Consider the following 17,710-nt stretch of genomic DNA (forward strand, 5'->3'; position numbering starts at 1 on the left):
TTTAATTTTCTATTAAATGAAGTACAATAAGCCTCCTAATGTTGATAGCTTTATTTAATTTCCTATAAAATGAAGTGCAATAATCTCCTGTAATTGAGTTAAACATTGCCAGGAAATCTCTCATCTCCATTCCTGTCATTATTGAACGTTCCTTGTTCTTTAAAAAAATCTTACAACGCTTAAGCAGATATTTAAACATGAATACTCGATATAAAATAGATGTTTTATTGAGATGTAGTAAATTTTAGTAGTAAAAAAAACATGTTAAGACGGGACCTTGGCATAAAAGTTGTGTTTTTTTCATTTTAAACATTTACTTGAGAATAAAAACTTTTTTATTTAAAGAAAATTATCAACATAATCAAAGGATTCTATTCTTTTCTATTTTTAGAGAAGAGCCACATACATTACAAAAATATGGCTTTTTAGTTTTTCTTATTTTACTTTGTAGGAAATATCGAAATTACTTGGCATGTGTGAATGCTTTAAAAGTTTCGTATTGTAACAAAAACAGAAAAAAACACTAAATAAGTTACCAAGTTGGTTTTATCATAGGCGATCACTAGAGCGATGCAGACTGTTGCATTTCTATGCAAATGATAAAAAGGTGAATAAAAACAGACGTAAACAGAAGACGAGTAAGAAGAAGACGTGCTACGTAGTTGTGTGCGAATAAACTTTAAATAGCGTAAAGTTTTGGATTTAGACGTTTTGACAACAGAGTTTGTGTTTGGGAGTTGAAAATTTTGACAACATAGTGTCAAGTTTGAGAGTTTGAAGTTTTAAGAATCAAACCGTCTCTCTTGTACTTGGTTCAAGAAAAGACTTTTTCCAATTTTCTGAAATGCAAGTTGTGGAGTATTTGTACTACTATTTTGTGTGATTTTTGAAGCAGATTTATTTTCTGATTTTGTCATATTTGTAAGAAAGTCTTGTGAAAAATGGTTGGCCAGTTTCCTGATAGACGCTGTTCTGCTGATTCTTGTTTTGTGATGCTGAATACAATTTTGAGGTATTGATTTTGGAAAATCATCAAATAGTTTCTCAAATGCATTTAATATGACTCAAGGAAGTTGACATCTTTTCAAAAGAAGAACCACATACTTCACAAGAATGTGGTTTCTCTCTGGTTTGAATCTCTTTTGCACTTGGATCACCAGATGTATTTGCCAGGTAGTTTTTTTTAATTCTTTTGTCTAATTTGATTTGCTCCTAGAATTACTGACATAGAAATTTTCAAACGATTCCAGTTTCCTTTCTATCTACTTAGAAACATTGGAAATCAAACTTTGATTGTGAGCAGTCATTATAACTCTGTCCTTATCATAGTGAAGACATTCTCTTTAAAATCAGTCTATAACGTCTCCCTTATTTATATAATAATAATAATAATAATAATAATAATAATAATAATAATAAATCCAGAAAAGACTTGTCACACTCTTGTTTGGCCCATTTTTCCAATTTTCTGAAATGCAAGTTGGAGTATTTTTAATTACTATTTTGTGTGATTTTCGTAGCAAATTTGTTTTCTGATTCTGACATATTTTTTAAGAAAGCCATGTACAAAATGGTTGGTCAGTTTCCAATATGACTTATCTGCAAAAGAACAGCCACATACTTCACAAGAACATGGTTTGTCTCTTTTTCTGAAATAAACGAAGTTCTCAGAAATCAAGGGGCCCACAACCCGGGGCTAACACTTGAACTCTATATGAGATACATAGATATTCGAATGTTCCATTTAAGTTCTTTATCTCTCAAACACTGAGTTAGTAAAGATATTTTCTATTTTTTTCGATTTAACTTCAGTCAGTCTTAAGATATCAAGGGGCTCCCTCCTGGAGCTAACACTTTGTAGTGAAAAATGAAGAGCCGAATACCTTTGTAAAGGTTTTATTCACAAAAGAAAGCAAGTCACAAATAGCGTTAATTACGCAGCATTTATAGTTAATGGAAGAGTTCATTCAAGGGATGAGGGGTTAGGGATATTTCACTTTCCCCTTCAAGTTTTTTTTCGTCATTATTTTATTTATTTTTTTTCATTATTTTTTTTTCTCTAACTTTTTTTTTGCCTATAATTTAAACTTTTTTTCGTGCCTTACTTAGTAATGAAGTCCTTGTATTTCTCAGGAAATTTCAGTATTCTGCCAGATCTATGCAGTGGCTTGGTTGGCATTTCGCTCTCAACTGGTTCCCCACGGGTGTTTTCTTCTATATATTTCAGGATATTGTATACATTTGTTTTCACTCCCTGGCTTACTCACAGGTGGCATGCAACCATTCTCTAACGTGTTGTCTCTTTTAATTGTGTTGGGAGCCAAATCTCTGACGTTAACGGTAGTTTCGATGCCTGAAGGTAGTCGTACGTGGGCATAATGAGGGTTGATCTCCAGTAACATCGCAGGTGTAACCAGGGGCTTATTTTTACTCGACCTAATATGATCTCTGACGTATACTTGGCCTGGTTTTGCCCACAGGGGAATAGAAGTACCAGAAGTGGATTTACGGCTGTACTTAAATAGTCTATCATGAGGGATCGCATTCGTAGCTGTGCAGAGCAATGATCGAATAGAATGTAGAGCATCAGGTAGAATATTTTCCCAGCAGGATAGTCTCATTTTACGAGAATGTAAGGTTACTTGTATGGCCTTCCATAGTGTGCCGTTTAGTTTCTCAATTTGACTATTGCCTTCCGGGTGATATCTATTCGTTTTCGAAGTTGCAATGCCTTTCCCATGTTAGTAATTGGCCGTTTCTTCCGATAGAAAATCAGTCGCTCTATCTGTGTGAATCATATCGGGCATACCAAATATCGCAAATAGTTGATTCAGGCATTGCGTGATCGTTGAGCTTGTCATATATTTACATGGAAATGCAAAAGGAAAACGCGAGTATTCGTCGATTATTGTAGGTAAGTATTTGTTACCATGTGTGGACGTAGGCAGTGGTCCCTTGAAATCTATGTTTAATCGCTGAAATGGTACTATTGCTTTTATGAGAGTTCCCTTGTCACCGATGAAGAATTTGGGTTTTAAATACTGACAAGACGAGCACAAATTAGTTACTCCTTTTATTTGATTGAGGGAGAAAGGAAAGTTTCTTTCTTTGCAAAAATGGAAGAGTCGGGTAATGCCTGGATGGCATAATTTACAGTGTAGGTCCCGAAGATCTTGTAAGGAATAAGTGAGAGCAGATTTTCGGGAAAATGTATCAACGACAATATTTTCTCACCTTAAATTGTGACAGTTCAATGCGCCAACGGCATATTTTGTCATTTTTTATTTTTGATTTCCTGGTATTATCAAACATGAAGCTAATACTTTTTTGGTCCGTAATTACAGTAAACTTTTTACCAAGGAGAAAATGTCGCTACTTACGCAGTGCTTCAACAATAGCAGCTGCTTCTTTTTCTACCACGTGATGTTTCGTTTCACTAGGGCTTAGTGTTCTGGAATAGAATACAACCGGATGATTCTCTTGATTAAGGGTAGCTGCAATACAGTTTTTACTAGCATCTGTTTCTACTATAAATTATTTTTCTGGATCAACCGTTATCAGCATAGCATCTTTCAAGTCGTTTTTAAGTCTTATAAAAGAGTCCAACGCCACAGAAGATAACGGGAATTCTCTATTGCGGTTTAGTGCTAATATTTTCTCTGAAAAATTCTGGATAAATTTGCTGTAGTAGGAGAACATCCCAATAATCCGTCTTTGTGATTTTAGATTTAGAGGAGGTGGCATCTCAAGTAGAGGTTTAAGACGTTCGTAGTCGGGTGATATCTGGTTGTTTTTGATAGTGTACCCAAGTAATGTTATCGTTGAGACTGAAACGATGCTTTTTTTATTAAGCATGATGTTGTACTGTTTAGCAACCTCATAAAATCTTTGAAGATTATAGTCATGCTCTTTTTGGGTTTTTCCACAGATAGTAACACTATCCACATAGACAAAAGTATCTATTAATTGCTCTTTGCTGACAATGCCGTCAATGGTCCTTTGGAAGGCGCTTACTCCATTAGTAGCCCGAACGGCAGGCGAGTAAACTGGTATAATTTACCATTCGCCTTGAATGCTGTAAATTTACGATCCTCATTACTGATGGGGATTTGATGGTATGCTGATTTAAGATCAAGTATAGTGAAAACATTATACCTGGCTATTTCCTCGACAATCTTTGATATACTTGGTATCGAATAAGCGTCTAATTCAGTAAATTTGTTGATTGTGTCGCTATAATCAACCACCATTCTTTTTTTTTCGGTTTTCATTCGATGTTACTAGAACTTGCGCTCGCCAAGGTGAAATTGAGGGTTCTATAACATTTTCCTCCAACAATTTTGCAGTCTCTGCTCTTATAAATTTGCTATTAGCAATTGTGTGACGACGTGACTTGGTGCTGATTGATGTTGTTTTCGTAGAGAGATGAGAAAATAATGGGGGAGGAGAAACGTTCATGGATGGAAAAAGGTATTCTTGGTGACTGCTCCGATGATAAGTTCTTCCTCCGGTCCATCGAATTTGAAAGTTACCATCTTGTATCTGCCGAGAATATCTTTTCCTATGATTAAGTCGACAAATAAATTTTTAATGACCTCCACTATTATGTTAGAGTGTACATTATTATTTAGAGAGATATCGACTTTAGTTTCTCCCACAATTTTCGCACACATTTTAGGGTCGGCTAATGATATTTCTGTTTGGGAATAATTTCGAGGTTAATTTTTTTGCAATATTGTCGTTAATGAAAGTCCCCACACTACCAGAATCTATCATGGCATTGACAGTGAATCTATTTATTTTACACTTAGTAAAAGTGTCTTTTTTCCTTCCTAGACATGCGAGACTCGGGAAATCAGTGTCTTCATTTAACACCACTGACACGGAAGATTTGCAGACTGTGGCCCAGTGTCCTTTTTTCGAACACTTATTGCAGTTCGAGTCCCATGTTGGACAAAGGCGACGCGGATGACGAGAATTCCTACAGAAAAAACAAATTTCCTTTGGCCTCGTTTTTTTTGTGTTGCAGCCAGACTCATATTTTCTCCTGAAGCGATTATTGGCGCAGAAATAACACTCTCCTGGTTGTAACACACAGAGTGTTTTTCTGCTTGTTTCAGAGATCTTGCCATCTTGTATGCTTCCCAAAAAGTTAGCGAGGATTTCTCGAGAAGTTGTTGTCGAATTGAGGAGGAGGAGATACTGCTAATAAAAGCCTCCCGCGTATACTGGCTTTTATTTGTTTCAGAACTCACGGCTTGGAAGTTGCATGTCTTAGCCAGGTTTTCCAACTGTAGCCTGAAAGAATCATCTGCTTGCGCTGGTTGTTGTTTCATGATAATAAGTTGGTGTCAGTTGTAAATGATATTAGTAGGCCTGATGTATGCCGCGTCCAGAGCTCTCATGGCAGATGCATAGTCACTTGTGTCACTGATTATTTTGTATACATCAGCCGATATGCTATTTATCAAAGCATAGAAGTCAGTTTGAGTGTTTCCAGTTTCTTCACTGCCGTTAACCGTATGCAAGTAATTCATAAACGTGAGTTTCCAGTGTTTGTACTTTTTTCTGCATTGAAGGCTGTAGACTCGGGGCCGAATCAATCGTTCCGGGTGAAGTACTCGGTCCATTTCTTTTGTGAATAAAATTGTAGTGAAAAACGAAAAGCCGAATACCTTTGTAAAGGTTTTATTCACAAAAGAAAGCAAGTTACAAATAGCGTTAATTACGCAGCATTTATAGTTAACGGAAGAGTTCATTCAAGGGACGAGGGGTTAGGGATATTACACTTTCTGTTATGATCTAAATTTATATCCAAGGGCTCTTTTAAGAATAGATGCTGTTCCCTTTATGGCTGCTATTTGTATCTCATTACAGCTTGGACTTCCAGGGATTGCTTCTAAGTATTTATGAAGATTCTTTTTTTATTAACCCAGTTGCTCCTATCACAACCGGTATAATGTTTATTTCTTTCAGAGACCATGTGGTTTTTATATCATTTTTTAGGTCCTGATGTTTTATCTTTTCCCGTTCAGCTCTATTAAGACCAAAATCATTTGGGATTGTGACATCGATAATGAGCGCAGTTCGTTCGGGCTTGTTTCATATTACAATATCGTGTTTGATAGCTTTGTCTTTTATGTATCTGCCCGCCTATATGTCTTTGTCATAGAACACGATCACTTTTCTGTTTGATGTTATCGGTGGTTGTTCATGTTCCAATATGTTCGTTGCTCTGTCAAGTTGCATCTCTCCACAGATCTTCCAATATAGGTACTTACATCCTTTGTTGTGACGGGCAGTGTAAAGGCCATCGGCCAATAAGATTTGACATGCAGACATTAGGTGGCTTGGGCTCTCAATTGCAGAGTGGCAAAACCGGCATTGGCCATTTGCTTGTAAGCCGGCCTTTTTCTTTAATCCATTTGTGAGTAAACCCTGACCTTGACTGGCTATGATGAGTCTTTCCTCATCAAATGGAAGTCTCCCGCTCTTGAGCCATTGGAGTGAAGCATCTTTGTCTATATATTCCCGTTTAAGCTCCTCTAGGAACTTTCCTGCTCTTTTATTTTGTTCCCATCCTTGTTTTTTTTGTGTTTATCTCGATTTCGGTGTATTTTTTTTTTGTGTCTATCTCGGTTTCGGTATATTGTTTTTTTTGTGTCTATCTCGATTTCGGTGTATTTTTTTTTTTGTGTCTATCTCGATTTCGGTGTATTTTTTTTTTGTGTCTATCTCGGTTTCGGTATATTGTTTTTTTTGTGTCTATCTCGATTTCGGTGTATTTTTTTTTTTGTGTCTATCTCGATTTCGGTGTATTTTTTTTTTGTGTCTATCTCGGTTTCGGTATATTGTTTTTTTTGTGTCTATCTCGATTTCGGTGTATTTTTTTTTTTGTGTCTATCTCGGTTTCGGTATATTGTTTTTTTTGTGTCTATCTCGGTTTCGGTATATTGTTTTTTTTGTGTCTATCTCGGTTTCGGTATATTGTTTTTTTTGTGTCTATCTCGATTTCGGTGTATTTTTTTGGTGTCTATCTCCGTTTTCTGTATGTGTTTTTATATGATTTACCAAAGTTGACTTCAGTGCAAAAGCCCAACCACATACAACACGTGAATGTGCTTTGTCTCTCGTATGTTTTCATATGACTCAACAAATTTGACTTCCATGCAAAAGAACCACACACTTCACAAGCATATGGTTTGTCTCCTTTTTTAAAATTTTGTTCCTTTGAAGCTTGTAACGCTGGGTATGGAGCAGCCAAACCAGCCACCAACATTTCCCTGCTTTTTATTGAAACCAACTGAGAGCTCTTTTTAGTATCCTCGATGTTCCCTTAAGTGCAATTATCTAGATCTCTTTTTCACTTGGTTCACCAAGAAGATAAGCTAGGAATTCAAATTCTTCTTCATAAGCCTGTGGCACCTATAATAACTGGTATGATTGATATTTCCCCAAGATTCCAGTTTCTTTTCATATCATACATGAGACATTGATATATGGCCTGTTTCTCCCTTTCTACTCTGTTCATACATCCATCATTAATGACACTCACTTCAACCAAGGTTCTTACTCTGACTTATTCCTTATAACTATGTAAGGTTTGGCAGCAACATTTTCAAGGTGCGTGGCTGTAGGAATTACATAGTCGTAATGTATGGTATATATATCATTTCTAACTGTTCTTTAAGGTTGATGTTCCCAGAACTTGCTGCTACATCGGATGTTTATTTTTTTACAGATGGTCCAGTGGAGGTACTTACATACTCCATCATGACTTGCTGTGTAGTAGCCATCTTTTAAAAGAAACTTCCAACTCGATACCAGATGACTCGCCATTTCTGATTCCGTGTAGCAGAATCTGCATTGTCATTCTTTTTTTTAATTTTCTTCCTTTGAAGATTGTAACGCTGGGTATGGGGCAGCCAAACCAGCTGCCAACATTGCCCTGCTTTTAATTGAAACCAATCGACAGCTCTTTTTAGTATCCTCGTTGTTACCTTAAGTGCAACTGTCTGCATCTCTTTTGCCCTTGGTTCACCAGGAATATTAGTAAGGAAGGACTTCAGGTTCTTTTTCATGAGCCCTATGGAACCTATAACAGGTGATTGTTTCCTGTATATGTTTCCAGATGATGCAACCAATCTGACTTTGATACAAAAAAAGAACCAAATATTAAACCAGAATATTTTTTTCTCTCTTGTATGTTTTCAGATGAGGAAAATTCCATGCAAAAGAACAATATACTCCACAATAATGGGGTTCGAGTTTTTTAATTTCATTTAATTTGTTTTTGATGTGATAGGGCATTCTGCTAAATGTCAAACATTCTCCCATTAATTTACTCCAACCGAGTGATCTTTTAAAGATTCTAACTATCCCTGTAAGAGCAATTTATTGTATTTCTCTTGAACTTAGTTCACAACGTCTAATCACTAGATAGTTTATGAAATTCTTTTATTTTTCTATAATGGCTGGAATGATTGATATCTTTTTATGTTTATGTCGTATATAAGCCCTTGCTAGTGTGTTATTTTCTCCTTATCAGCTGTTAAGGCCAGGACCATTACGCCTCGTATGTGTTTTCATATGAGTCAAAAAAGTTGCCCTCCATGCAAAATTTAAACCACATACTTCACAACAATGTGGTTTCTCTCCCGTATGTGTTTTCATATGATTCAACAACTGTGACTTCCGTGCAAAAGAAGAACCACATACTTCACAAGAATATGGTTTCTCTCCCGTATGTGTTTTCATATGACTCAACAACTGTGACTTCTGAGCAAAAGAAAAACCACATACTTCACAAGAATGTGGTTTCTCTCCTGTATGTGTTTTCATATGACTCAACAAATTTGACCTCCATGCAAAATTAAAACCACATACTTCACAAGAATGTAGTTTCTCTCCCGTATGTGTTTTCGTATGACTCAACAAATATGACTTCTGTGCAAAAGAAGAACCACATACTTCACAAGAATGTGGTTTGTCTCCCATATGTATTTTCATATGACGCAACAAACTTGACTTCTGTGCAAAAGAAGAACCACATACTTCACAAGAATATGGTTTCTCTCCTGTATGTGTTTTCATATGACGCAGCAACTTTGACTTCCATGCAAAAGAGGAACCACATACTTTACAAGAATGTGGTTTCTCTCCTGTATGTGTGTACATATGACTCAAGAAATTTGACTTCCATGCAAAAGAAGAACCACATATTTCACATGAATGTGGTTTCTCTCCCGTGTGTGTTTTCATATGACTCAACAAATGTGACTTCCTTGCAAAAGAAGAACCACATACTTTACAAGAATGTGGTTTGTCTCTCATGTTTGCTTGCATCTGATTTCACAAAAAGTAAAAATCCAATGAAGTGTATGATGATAGGCACGCTAATAAATTTCAACATAAAAACATTTAATGAAGAAATTTATAATTATTTTAATCCTTTTTAAATCATCAATGCAGAAAAGTACTTCTTATCCATTAATGAATTTCTTTTCATTGTTGTAAATTCTGGAAATATAAAATAAATTTTAAAAAATACATTTCATGTGGTAAAATTGTATTATGTTGATTTTTATAAAAATATCCAAAACATTTATTTGTAATGAATTTTTTAAAAATGAGTATAGTTTTATTAAATACTGGTTAGTTAACAAAATTATTTTTTTAATTTAACTAAAAATAATCACGTTTTTTTCATTTTGTGGGTGAAGTTAGATTATTCATATTATTTGGATTCTTCAGAATAATGTTCTCATCTTTTTCATAATGTTTCTAGTTTACCTTCTATCTTATTCAGGTGTTTTTTGTTGAATCTTTCCCTTGAACTAAGAAATCTTTACATAATTCTGAATCGAACCCTTTATTTAGTATATGAGATTAGCATGCTCTTGGATTGTTAGTGATGACTGGGTAAAAATTCCAAAGTAATTTTAAATTCTATTTTAAATCTCACTGAGGATTGAAACTTCAACATTCAGGAGTATGTAACTTACAACTGAATTTACTTAGAACTCTAACAATAGCACTATGGGCCTGGCAGACAATCCTAGTATGAATTCGCGGAACTATTTTGTTTCTAGACACTTTTTATTACTTATTCCTAAATGTATACATAAACATGTTAATATATATATATATATATATATATATATATTAACATTATTTATAAATGGTTTCTATGTCGTGTTAAATATTATACTAGATATGCTTAGTAGTTGATCATCGGAATATGCACTGTTCCCTTAAGCAGATTATGCTTCATTGTTTACCTCCATCTATAATTTCTTCTTTATTGCATAACTAGCCTGGGTACACAGCGTTGCCCGGGTGTTTGTAGGTGTGCGTTGAGCAAAACAAATTAAGTTGTAGTAGGCAGGCAGGCTCAGACTGGTGATGCAAAGATGGAAAAGAAAGCTGAGGTGTGTGTAAAACTGTTGGTTGAGCAAAAAAAAACAAAGGAAAATTGCGAACACAAAAAAGTGGTCATAGGCAGGCAGGCAAACCTGTACCGCGAAGGAAGAAAAAAAAGTGAAAAAATGTAACGTGTTAGATGTTGTGCCCATCAAAAGTGACATAGGTGTAAATTAAAGCTAGACAATCGAAAAGAAAATCCGATGCCTCTCTTGAACGTTTTTGTGAGACATACATACATATATACATACACACATTTAAACAGATGTTTACTCCTTATATTATAGATGGTAGGGGGTTTCCCTTTTCCATCCATATATATTCCACCATAACTGATTTTTCAATTTTTCCACATATTACAGCTTTCCAATGTTTTTTTTAACCTTACTGTTAGTGAATAACATGGCTCACTATTTAACGCATGCAAGTGTCGAAGGTGAGAGCATCTGCAAAAAGCATGTCACATATATAAAACACAGAAAAAGGAAAAGGATGAGAGGCCTACAGTCAGCCAGGAATGAGCATCGCATAAGCATTGTTTACTCTACCAACCTCCCGGTTCACACTCTCCATATCTAGCTAGGCACACACATACGACACAGTACGAGAAAGAGAAAATAAAATTATTTATATTTTTATACAAAAAAAAATCAACATCGCAGTCCACACTCTCCATCTTAACAAAAATTGATTGTAACTTGTATTGTTATCTTGTTCTTTCATCAGTAGCATTTGCTATTGTTATAATGGAGTAGCAGCTATTTTCAAATAGATAAGACGGTGGTTACAGGAGGTGAATGGATGATGTAGAGAATTGAAAAAGGCAGTGGGGTCAGTAAGAAGATTGAGAAGAGAGAAATCTTTCCTAAGGAAAACAAAACTGTTCGAAAATAGAAAAGACGGTGGCTACAGGAGGTGGGTGGACCATGTAGAGCAGGATTTAAGGGTGACCAGAGCACTGAATGATGACAAATATCGGATAGCTCTCTTAACCACATGGGGCCGAGTCGAATAATTCATGACAAGACTCATCATAGACAATGAAAGTTTAACATGGGTTGATTTGAAGAGGTCTTTAGAGAACTACTATGGAATTGTCACAAATCCTAACAAACAAAGTCGAATTAGCAAACGTGAGACAGGGTAGGTTAGAAGGGGTACCTGACTATATGAACAGGATAATTAGATGAGAATGAGGGTCTCAAAGATAGGAAGATGGAGATGTTTGTGATGAGACACAAGCCACATGATCTTCAAGTGGCTTATCAGAAAGCCTTAGAAGAAGTTAAATGGAGGATCTGGCCTAATGCATACAATGAGTATAAAAACTATCCCATGGAGGTTTGTAGCAGATACTAGTTGAGGCTATGGGTCTAGCCAGTTCCTGAAGATATGGAGACAGACGTAAAAGAGGAAACCAAGTACAGAGTAGGGGACTAGGATTTAAAACTAGAGAGAAGGAAAGAGGCAGATAATTAGGTGTTACTATTTTGTTGAGGTGGGCAAGATACAGAAATTCTGCAAGAACCATATCCAGGGAAACCAGGAGAGCTTCATTCATGCAATGACACCCAGCTGAACAAATGACGGATGATGAGGGGAGGTTTTGTCATGATTTTGCCATTCCTTATGACCTCACTCAGATTGTTCGCGAACCCACCCATGTGCCTGATACACCCGGTCAATATGCAAGCCTCCTAGACCTTTTTCTTTCAACTTCCCCTGAGCTATGTTCATGTACCATTCATTCTCCTCTAGGATCCTCCGACCACTCCGTCGTATAAGTTAAGATAAAAATTAAGTAAGAAGCGTCCAGACGTACCCCTCCACCATACTGTATACCGATACTCTATGGCTGACTGGGATAGCTTCCGTACATTCATATCTGATTTACCTCTGCACTCCATGTTTAAAAAGGAAACGTCCTCAATAGTATCAGATCTGACCGAATGGTTAATTGTAGGCATAGACCAATTCATACCATCTAAAAAATTCCAACAAAACCCTAACAGCCAGCCATGGTTCTCCCCAGAATGTGCTGTGCTATTGCGCACAGAAATCACTTTTTCCATAGCTACCAACGTAATAGATGCACTGAGACTAAAGCTGCTTTCAGGACTGCCAGCAACCACTGTAAAAGAGTAATAAAAAATGCAAGAGAGCTATATGCCCAGTCTGTTAAATCCAGGGTAGCTGATCAGCGGCTTGGTTCTCACCAGTTTTGGAAAATAACAAATAGGATCCTGAAAAGTGTGCGTTCTATCCCAACCATTATCAATTGACTAGACGTCATCTCGTCAGCGTCAGACAAGGCCAAACTATTTGCAAAGAACTTTGCAGCTAATTCTACCCAATGCGATGAAGGCCATCAACTCCCATATTTCATCCTATAACACAGAACAAGCTAGGTAACATACAAATATTTGTGCATGAGGTCGCCAAGCTAATGAAGAACCTAGATTCCAGTAAAGCAACTGGCCATGATGGCATCCCAATTATAGTGTTAAAAAAGCTTCAACCAGAACTTGCTCCCATACTTACGAAACTATTTAAGTGCTGCCGTAAGGAAAAGTGCTTTCTGACTCTCTAGAAGACATCATCAGTTTTTCCTGTATTTAAGAATTCAGGTGATAAGTCATCTCCCTCTCAGTACAGACCAATAAGTCTCCTGTGTGTTATTAGTAAGTTGCTGGAATCCATATCAAATAGAGAAATAGTCAACCACTTCAGTAGGAATAACCTTCTTAGTGACACACAATATGGTTTCCGCTCTGCAAGATCTACCGCAGATGTGCTGACGGTCATATCTCACAGGATTAGTGAATCTCTTGACAAAGGCTTCCTTTCTAGGGCAATTGCTCTTGACATATCAAAGGTCTTTGACAAGGTATGGCATAAGGGTCTACTTCACAAGATTTCCAGCTTTGGTATAACTGGAAATGTTTTCTCAATCATTAAATTATTTCTCTCTGATAGGCTCATAAGAGTATTGGTAGATGGACAAAAATCGGAGGCCTGCAATATAAATGCTGGAGTCCCTCAGGGGTCAATCCTAGGCCCAACTCTCTTCCTTATCTACATTAATCACCTCCCTAAACACATACTTAAATCATTCGTTGACATCTATGCTGATGACACGACCATCTACGGCAACACATCAAAGGCTGTAAATGGCAAAGTTCTCTCTGATTCTCTCTCCTCTGATCTCGAGCGCGTGGTTCAGTGGGGGAAGATGTGGCTAGTTACCTTGAATGCATCCAAAACCAAACTCCTATCCTTACATCATCAATGCTCTGATCCCCATCTGGCATCAATTGTTATGGATGGCTCTCGTCTGGGTGAGGCCCCGTGTTTTGCCAAGCTTTTGGGTTTGACCTTTACTCCTGATCTGAAATGGAACACATACATAAAGTCTTTTGCCAAGGTCGCTGGAAAGATGGTGGGATCCTTCTACCGCTCCAGAAGATATCTCACTACTGATGCAATTCTCTATCTATATAAAAGCCAAGTACGTCCAAGGATGGAATACTGTTGCCATATCTGGGCAGGAGCTGCTAAAAACAGCCTATCCTGCCTTGACAGAGTACAAAATAGACTTCGTGGCTTAGTGGAGATGCCCTTTTCTCTACCCTGCAACCTCTCTCCCACAGAAGAGACGTTGCGAGCCTATCCTTGTTTTGTCGTTATTTCCATAGCAGGTGCTCGTCTGAAGTCCAATCTCTGGTCCCCCCTCGCCAATCTTTCATGAAAAACACCCGTCTAGCTGAATCCACTGTGAAAAATTTCCCCCACTCTATATCTATGCCTAAATCAAAACGCGGATTCCATGAACAAAGCTTCTTTCTTAGAACTGCAGACCTGTTGAACTCTGTTCCGTCTGCTTGCTACCCACCGGACTACAACTTGGATGTGTTCAAGTGCAACGTTAACAAATTCCTAATGAACCACCCCCTTAAGTAAACACTTCGTCAAATCTCCACACTAACGTAATATACTTGCAATAATCCTTATCCCTGAGTGGCTTCCGGGCCTTGATAAGTGATGAAGACTGTGTAAAAAAAAATATGTATATATATAAACCAAATGTTGGCAGCTTTCAGATTTCATGTGAGCTAAACAGCAAATAACGAAATTATCACCATACTATTTGCTCTACAACAGAGACGTGATCCTGCTATTAGATAATATATTAATGACTTGTAGAGTATACTATGGTGGTGAGCAACACGAGATCGCTCTAAAAGAGATGCATCAATCTTTTACTTTGATAAGGGATAACATTCAGAAGTTAGGAAAAAACTGATAGAGAACAAGAGTTGGCTTGGAGTTTGGAAGTGGGGAAGAGGAACCAGTAAGAGGGAATTGTTTAGGTTGGGTAAGATCTATATTCTATTTTAAAAAAAATATTCTTTTCTCAGGGTTAGTTCTATACGTGACACTTTGGAAGATGATTTTGGTTAACCATTTAGACAGAGTATACGAAGCGTTAGGAATGAGTTATGAAAGAAAAGATAATGAGAAAGACAAAAGAAATGAATTGGTGTTCTCTGTGTTAAGACATTTAACAAAAAAAAGAAAAGAAACTTATTCTCGGAAAGAAAAAATTCAGTTAACAAGACAATAATGAGTTTTCCGAATATTAAGCAACGTAATTCCTTATGTTATGAATGGTGGCCACCACTGATAATATAAAGAATTACTTAGCTTGATATACAAAAAAAACTACTTGTTTGCGGCAATTTGAAATGTGATATTCGTTTTCAGCATACCCGAAAACCTATAGAATTCCTCATGGTAAAGATGACTGTTAAGGTTGAAAGTAAGTAACAAGTAAGCAAAACGGCTTTAAGGCAGCCCCCCCTCCCAGATATTACCGTGTGTCCAGAAAGTGGGTGCTCATTTCACATTAAATTTATATAGAAAAGTGATCCTGACTTTTTGAAAAAATAATTTTCTCATGTGATGAAAACTAATTCTCTGCACCACTTTTGAAGTATTTATTCATTTTCAGCATCCTTGAAAACCTATACAAGTCGTCATTGTAAAGAATATTTGTAATTTTGAAAGATTTTAGACATTGATCTTTTTTTATATTTGACTTTTTTAAAACTTGTTAAACCGTTAAACACATATAAAATTAAATTTATAAAATTATTTATTTATTTATTTTTGGTAAACGATAAAGAAGGTTTTTTGTTGTTTAAGTCAATATTGAAAATAAAAACAATCGACGGCAAAAAGTTTTCAACAATAAATCAACATTTTCATTAGGATTATTCACTTTTTTTTATTCCATGTTTCAATAAGGACATTAAAAAACAAAAATCAAGAAAAATGTTATCAATTCTGTAACGTGAAAACGCATACAGAATTGGCCACCAATGATAACATAAAGAATTACGTATTGACCGTTTTTTTTCTGTTTAAGTCAGTATTGAAAACAAAATCTGATAGATTAGTGAACATTCGATAATAATCCGATGAAAAAAAAGATGAAAATAAAAAATACACATACGTGCGACATGTAGTAATACTTACGTTTTTGTTTTATAATCTGCTTTCGATTAACTTTATCTGCTTTTATAAAGGAAACGATGTTTCAAATGTGATTGACTTTACAAACTCAAGTTAACATTCAAGATGACGAACGGAAGAGGAAGTTCGCAGAAAACAAAATTGAAGAGGAAAAATAAAAAATAAATCATTTCGAAATAGAGCCGATCTATTTGGTGAATATCACGGATAAAATTAGTTTTATTTTATTTAACATTTTAATATTTACATGAGAGAGAACAGATTACAAGTTTCATCTTTATTAATTGTTTAATTCGTTGCACGTGCAATTTAATGGCGGAAACTGGTAGATTTTTAAGCCGCCATTTCGTACTTTTATTTATTTATTTTTATATAGATTTCCGATTGTGTTTAAAAGATTTATCTATTATGCAGTAATACAAACCCGATTAATCTAAAGTTAATCTATACGAGAAAAAATTAATTGAAGAGATTTAATGTAAAAAATTACAGGTGAAAAAAAAATTATAATGAAAACTGTTATCACGTTGGAAGAAACTGACAAATTCATCAAAGTTTATAAGTTAAATAAATTCCTTGCAAAACCCAAAAATTCCCATTAAGAATAAATGCTAGTTTTCTGAGCCTATTTCAAAGATAATTAATAAAATAAAAGGTAAATTGACAGGTTTCTTGCCGGTTTCCGCCACGAAAAATAGTTCGTTTTTAAGTTGTACCTATTTACTATGCCTCCCCACGGTCGTTTTTTAACGTGGAGAAAATAAAAATTGTCTCAGTCGTGAAGGATTTCTCCTCCAACGAAAGAGAACAAGAAATAGAAGTGCAGCATCTGAAGACAGATACTACACTTTGATCTTGTCCCGAAGGCCAAGCAAGAAGCGGAACTTAATGTAAGAACAGAAACGAAACGAAACTTCTTCGGTTTTTTTCTTTTTAAATTCAATTTTTTTTTTTTTTAAATACTTCAATAATTAGTTTTAATTATTTTCTACTGTATCTTCACTTTTCACCGCAACAAAAAATAAAGTAGAAAAATATTTTGTAATAAAAAAAATAAAAAAATTAGTTGCATTCAAGATAATTAAAAGTAATAATTCACCGTTTTGGGGAGTTTTGTTAAGAGAAATGTCGATATTTCCTACCGACGAGTGGGGGGGGGGGATGAAAAGACGATTAGCTTGTAACGAAAAATTACCTCGTTGCTTACAAGCAAACGTATTCTTGTAAATATAACGCGCTGTTAACAGTTGTCGTACCGGTCTGATAGATCTCTAACAACGATAAGAACAAAAAAACTACAACAACAACAAGCCTACAAAGGTGACTGTTTCTATAGTCTCAATCTCTCGTTCAGCGAGATTGAAACGAGACTGGAATGTCTATTTAAGCTATAAGGAATAGACATCCTATTTTCTTCATTAACAAACACCAAGCCGGCCCGTTGTTCACAGCCATGAGTGGCTTTCCCTTCCCACCGAGCCACCCTCGGTAAGTCAATCAATTTAATTATCACAAAAACCAATAAACCAAAACAGTGACAAAGCAAGATACGTTACCCTTCTATCTACCTAGATAACGGTCGAATATCCTTGTATAGTAAAGATCATGCTTAGATGGGGATATTGTACTCACCTTCAGAGTCAGAATCGGAGTCAGGGTTTTCAACACGCAGATATTAAGGATATTACCTCCACTTCAGGGAATCGGTTGTAATCGTTGATTATGAATAACATAATCACCCGATGGGAACGGA

The 17,710-nt window shown here is 35.9% G+C and overlaps 1 long non-coding RNA gene across 1 annotated transcript in view; it reads right to left on the reverse strand.

The window, feature by feature from the left end:
• LOC145270620 (uncharacterized) overlaps positions 1 to 16,030 on the reverse strand; it is a 90,785-nt gene extending 74,755 nt beyond the window's left edge. The window contains exon 1 of the long non-coding RNA XR_013865474.1: positions 15,961 to 16,030. This is a non-coding gene — a long non-coding RNA (uncharacterized LOC145270620). The remainder of the gene's footprint in view (positions 1 to 15,960) is intronic.
• Between the last annotated feature and the right edge of the window lie 1,680 nt (positions 16,031 to 17,710).

Source organism: Euprymna scolopes, chromosome 46 (assembly GCF_053919585.1).
Source record: "Euprymna scolopes isolate OS-2025 chromosome 46, ASM5391958v1, whole genome shotgun sequence".
NCBI lineage: Eukaryota > Metazoa > Mollusca > Cephalopoda > Sepiida > Sepiolidae > Euprymna > Euprymna scolopes.